The sequence below is a fragment of the Alexandromys fortis genome, unplaced genomic scaffold (genome assembly GCF_014885135.2).
Source record: "Alexandromys fortis isolate MF-2015 unplaced genomic scaffold, M_Fortis_MF-2015_v1.1 scaffold_3, whole genome shotgun sequence".
Taxonomy (NCBI): Eukaryota; Metazoa; Chordata; class Mammalia; order Rodentia; family Cricetidae; genus Alexandromys; species Alexandromys fortis.
The window spans coordinates 26580130-26586266 of NW_026067909.1; positions in this window are offsets into that span (position 1 = coordinate 26580130).

Genomic DNA, 6137 nt, shown 5'->3' on the forward strand with positions numbered 1-6137 from the left:
CCTATTCTGACATAATTCTCTGCATGATGTTCAGAGCCTCTGGCGCCATTATCAGGGACCGTGGTTCTGACCTTCCGAAGGCTGGTGGGCTTCAGAGGCAGAGGCCCTAACAGTTTCAGGGTTCCTCAGAGCTGGGGCTGTGCACAGTGTAGTTTCCTGTTCTCTTCTTGGTGGCTGTTTGAGATCAGCAAGCAAGTGCTCCCCACCTGCAAGAACCTCTGGTAAATAGAGACAGAGCGTCTAGGAAGAGGCAATGGGTCAGCCTCTGGTCCTTGACCTCATCACTTCTCATTCATCCCAGGGTCTGGGATTCACTTTCTCATCTAAAAGTCACCCTGATGAAATTTTAGCTGCAGGGACAGCTGTAGCCACGGCACAAGCCACGATTTACCTCAGTCACTACCATCCCCAGGTACCTTGGAAAACTCTCAGGCAGGCCAGGCAGGCCTCAGTGAACTTCAGGTGACCTTTCTCACCCTTTGTCTCAAGAGGGAGCAGCTGGGCAGAGAACCACCTGAAGTACCTGCTTTTGGAAAAATGCCGGGCTTGTGATCGGCTCTTTTTTACATTTTTATTTATTTATAATTTATGTACGAGTGTTCTGCGCATACACCTGCAGGCCAGAAGAGGGGCTCATATCCTGTTCTAGATGGTTGTGAGCCACCATGTGCTGCTGGGAATATTATGCTCAGGTGTGTGGCTTTTGTTTATGTTGCATTTGTTTAACTCTGTGAAGCTGTGATTCGTTGCCTGTCTCGAACATCTGATGGTCGCCTGATAGCGAGGCAGGAGAAAGGACAGGCGGGGCTGGCAGGCAGAGAGAACGGATAGAAGGGGAAACTGGGAGGAGTTCTGAGTAAGTAACCTGAGAAGGGGACATCAGGGGCCAGCCACCCAGCAATCCACGGGGTAAGAATAAGATTTAAAAAGTAAAATAATGGGAAAAACACAGAAGCCAAAGGGATAATTTAAGAAAAGCAAGCAAGAAACAAGCCAAGCTAAGCCTGGATATTTATAATTAAGAATAAGACTTCATGTGTGATTCATTTTGGAGCTGGGTGGTGGGCTCCCCCAAAAGACTCCAAAGAGCATAACATCAAATTACTACAATGCGGTTCCTGGGAACTGAACTCGGGACCTTTGGAGCCATCGCTCCTTAAGAGAGGTATAAATGAAAGCCGTGCTCGCACAAGTCTGAGGCTTGGTAGAATTGCAGCTAAGCAGAATTTTGCTGCACTCCTTTTTTCGATATATAAGCAGGCTATTTCTCAATCTTGACGGGTTACCCTAGGCCTCTCCAGTATGTTCCTACTCCCGCATTGTAACAAGAGGCAGTAGAGGCCTCTTCTGGGTGGTCCATCGTCACCTACTGTCCCTGGCACAGGTAGAGCAGGCTGAGCTGGTGACACTGGAACAGGTGATGCTCTGGGGACCCAGGCCCAGGCCCAGGCACCCAAGATTAGCAGCTGGAAGGCAGCTGGGGAGATGCTGAGGCTGCAAGCCCTGAGCTCACTTGCACCTCAGGAGGAAACTGGAGACGACAGAGAACTCAAACAGTGGACTGGGGATGGGCAAAGAGCCACATCCTGGGGCTAGAAGAGCTCCAGGGGGCTTCCATGGATAGAGAGCTAACAGCTAAGAGCAAAGAGTCCTGGCACCCAAAGCTAGAGAACCGCATGCCGTTGTAGAAGGCCTAGATTTGCTCCGGCCTGAGCGCTTTGAGGCTGAAACTAGCGCTGAGGAAGGAGAGCTGTGAGCCTCTCAGGTTTGCAACCCATGAGACCCTGGCACGTGGGAGCCCAGGGCCATCAGCACCCACAAAGCTCCCCCAGCCTACCACATCTGAATAAGGCAGATGGAGCCAGCTGTTGATGTCCCAGGCTGGGCGGGGCTCCATGCAGACACATTCCACCAGACCTCTCTCCTGTCTGCCTCCCACACTCTTCGGTCTGTCTTCCTCTCCCACACTCGGCGACCCATGTAACTCGTGACCGGCCTTGCTGCTTTTACATCGTACGTCCGCTCACAGAACCCCAACCTCGGGGAAAAAGCCGTTTGAATTGGACCGAAGACATTATCAGTAACGGAGAAAGAACCTCAGAGAGAGAGAGAGTTTAAAGACAAGAGAGCCGAGGATCGCCAGAGATGACGAGATACAGAGTATGGCAGAGACGGCAAGAAACACCCAGTTCTCAGAGGGGGGTTGTGGGAAGACCTGAGGATCTGGATCTGGTTTTGTGAGCGCTCAGGCTTGGCCTTCTCCCAAACAGCACTCCCCAACTCTTGGTGACCGTGTAGGTGACGGTGTAGGTGACGGTGTAGGTGACCGTATAGGTGACCGTGTAGGTGACCGTGTAGGTGACCGTGTAGGTGACCGTGTAGGTGACGGTGTAGGTGACGGTGTAGGTGACCGTGTAGGTGATCGTGTAGGTGACCGTGTAGGTGACTGTGTAGGTGACAGTGTATGTGATGGTGGAGGTGACGATCACATCAGACCACCCACTTTCTCCACAAGGGTCTTCTGGAGCAACAGAAGCCACTAAGACTCTCAGTCTGCTCCCCCCCATCACATCCGGCCAGAGCAGGGGGACCAGAGGAAATCCGATTGGAGGGCTAGCCAAAGAAAGAGCATTTGTCCACCCAGCAGCCTCCAGCGTCCTCCCCACAGCTCAGGACAATGGACACTTCTCTGTTCTCAGCTGGACAGAGGGTAAACTGTGACAGGCAAGACCTACCAAAGAAAGTGGTCTGTGTAGAGAGTGTGCCCGGGGCTCGGTGATGTCATGCTAAACCCGGGGAAGGAAAAGGAACTGGGAACATGGGTGGGGGGTGGGGGGAGGCAACAGGAAAAGTACAAAGAGGAAACAGATTTCCAGAAGCTGCTTCCAGGCCACAGGTCCTGAGCCAGCTGCTGCTGGTGTTGGGGTGGACACTCAGGGTCATTGAAGCCCGTAGTGACCTGCATACACCTGGCTTGCTGTTGCTACCACCCATGCGGTGGATTCCTGTGCTGGGCTGCAGAGCACTGGTGGGGAACAGGACGTAAAACACTGGGTCTCGTGGCCCAAGGTCTGTAATACACCAGAGAAGCTGACTGGAAAGCCAGGTGGTGGTGGCGCATGCCTTTAATCCCAGCATGGGGGGCGGGGGATCTCTAAGTTCAAGGCTAGCCTGGTTGATCTACAGAGCTAGTTCCAGGACAGCCTAGGCTACACAGAGAAACCCTGTCTCACGATGGGGGCGGGAGGCAAGCACGGCAGAGCAGGGGCTTCTTCCTATAAGACTCCAAGGTCAAGTAGCATTTTAAATGTGAATGTCCTGAACAGCAGAGGGGTCAGTGTTCAGCTCTTGACCTCATAGTTCCCAGGAAATCCTTTGAAAGGACAGTTTTTTTTTTCTTAAAGCTTACATACTTACAGCTCCATATTTTAGAAAAGAGGAGCTGAACAACCCAGCAAGACCATACAGCCAAGGTTAATAAGGAATTTACAGACAGACAGATGTACTTGGCCATGTCCAACTTGCAGCCAGGGTGCCCCAGAATAGCTAGGAATGCAGCTCGACACAAAATGGTGAGTTTACTCATAATGAATGAGATTTGGGTTTTTGTTTGGTTTGGGTAGTTCTATGTGTACTGAGTGTGTATGTTTTTGTATGGGTGCATGCATGTGTGTATACATGTAGAGACCAGAGGTTGACACTGGGCATCTTTCATTGATAGGTACCCAAGCAATCAGAGGGCAACTCTGTGGAACTGGTTCTCTCCCTTATGCGGGTTCCAGGACATGAACTCAGTCCATAAGGCTTTCATCGTTCAATAGCAATTGCTTGACCCTGAGTCATTTCACCACCTTTTTTTAGGCCAGTTCAGCTATGCCGGCTGCCAATGACCTGGGTCCTCCTGTCTCCATCTCCACAGCACTGTGCTGCACACCGCCCCAGCTGGGGCACCCAAACTCATGTCCCCATGCTTGCATGGCAAACACTTTATTGACTAAGACACCTCTCCAGCCTATAATTAATCTTTACAACACCACTGTGCAGCTCCTAAGTTCAAACTTTGAAGGTGACAGTCTATCACAACGTCAGTAGCTTGGGCACACCTGACAGTTTGTCTCACTGATCTCGGCTTTCCCCAGATGAGTTCCTTACTATGTTGCAAGGTTTTCCAGGGTTCAAGTTGTCTACGTCCCTCCAGCCTTCACCTGGAGGGCGAGGAGGCCCAGAGGTCTTGACAAGAGCCTGGAGACTCGAGGGTGAAATAAGTGTGAAGGTTAGGAACCTGCTGTAAACAGTGGCCCTCCTAGTCCAGGAATCTCTGTGACAATTCTTTACAGACATCCCATAGATCTGGGCAGTCACCACATAAGAGTTGCCCAGTCCTAATGCATGCAATTCTTTTCTAGGCTACCATACTCCGGAACTGTATTAGAATGGGGACGCTGCACTCAGTGTGCTCATGAGGGGCACCGTGACTGCCCGTGGACAGCTCACTCCATGGCTACCGAGTCTGTAGAGGAGCTGGCGCTCCCTGGCTATGATCACTCAGGTTTTGATCTAGGTCTGACCCGGCCATCTGCATCCCTGCTGTCATCTCCTCTGCTCGCTGCATGCTTTGCCACTGAGCTTCACTATCAGCATATGTCGTGACCTTGTTTGGATCATTTCCTGGGATACAGTTTTACCTACACCCATTTATAGTAAAAGAGCACCTGAGCTGGTGAGACGGCCCAGCCGGTAGGGGCACTTGCCACCGAGCCTGGCAACCGAGTTCAACCCTGTGCTACTCGACTGGTGGAAGAAGAGAACCAGCTCCCACCAGCTGTCCTCTGACCTCCGTATGCAGAGCATGGTACATATGGGATCCTTGTCTCACACAATAAATAAAAGGCAATCTAAATTTGTAAAGCACACATTTAGAAGCTTCTTATACAAACTGCAGTTTCCTTGTACAAGAGGTCTTTCAATATATGAAGAGTTTACATAGGGCTATTAACAAATATTAAATTTTAAATATTTAATATCAAAGTATTCAATATTTTCGGATTAAAAATTAATCCCCAAATAAGAAACCATTGGGGAGAATCAAATAGATTTGAAAATCAAGAAAAAAACTGCTGGGGGCTGGAGAGATGACTCAGTGATTTTAAATAAAAAGCCCCACAATTGAGGCCAGAGGAAAACCATGACTGTGGGTCCTCAGGGACCACCTAACTTGGCTTTTTGAAGCAGTGTCTTACCAGCCTGAATTCACTAGGTAATCTAGGCTGGCTAGCCACAAGCCTCAGAGATCCACACTTCTCCACCTGTTTCCACCTGCCCATTTCTTGGATTTCAACACACATTATCACGTGTGACTTTTTTGGGTGCAATCTGACCATGGAACCAGGTCTTGTGTTTGCAAGGCAGACTCGGAACCATCGCCTGCGTACCCAAATGTCATCCCGAATAGAAGGAGCAGGAAAGAGATACAGAAAGATGAGAGTGATTGGTTGTTTTTCAGCCACACCTGATAGACGTGGTGGCACTGGAGTCAAGGCCCATGGGCCTCACGACCCTGGAACCTTGTTTTCAGAACTCTGTGCTTTAACATCTGATACTCCAGACTCCGAGCCAAACACACAGTGTATGGGTGTCCTCAAGGTTCAGCAGAATCTGGACATCCCCTCCCATCACATACATGCACACTGGAAATCTGGCTGTCCCTAAGAGCAAGAGTGTTCTCCTAGGTCAAGGCCTGCGCCTCTCTCCAGGAAGAGAGCATCAGTTATACTCCAGCCTTTCCCCATGCATAGGAGGGAATAAGGAGACTACTGAGGGGTCTGCCCCATCAAAGAGCATGCTTTGCGGCCCTCCGAGGATCTGGGCTTCTCTTCCCAGTGGCTGTAGAGACCAGTATCAGCCCAGGACACCCCAAGACGAAGTTCTCAGCACAAAGGAGATTTGCTTGCCATATAGGGACAAAGGGCAGGGAATAAGAGACAAGACAGGAGACAGAGAACGAGGCAGAAGGGAAGGGGTGTTTTCCTGGGAGGGACAACGGACTGCCTCTGGAGAGGAGTCAGGCATGACCCATGGGCAAACGGCAGTTTATAAGGTAAATGGGAAACCCTGTGTTAGAATGAGGTGTCTAATTT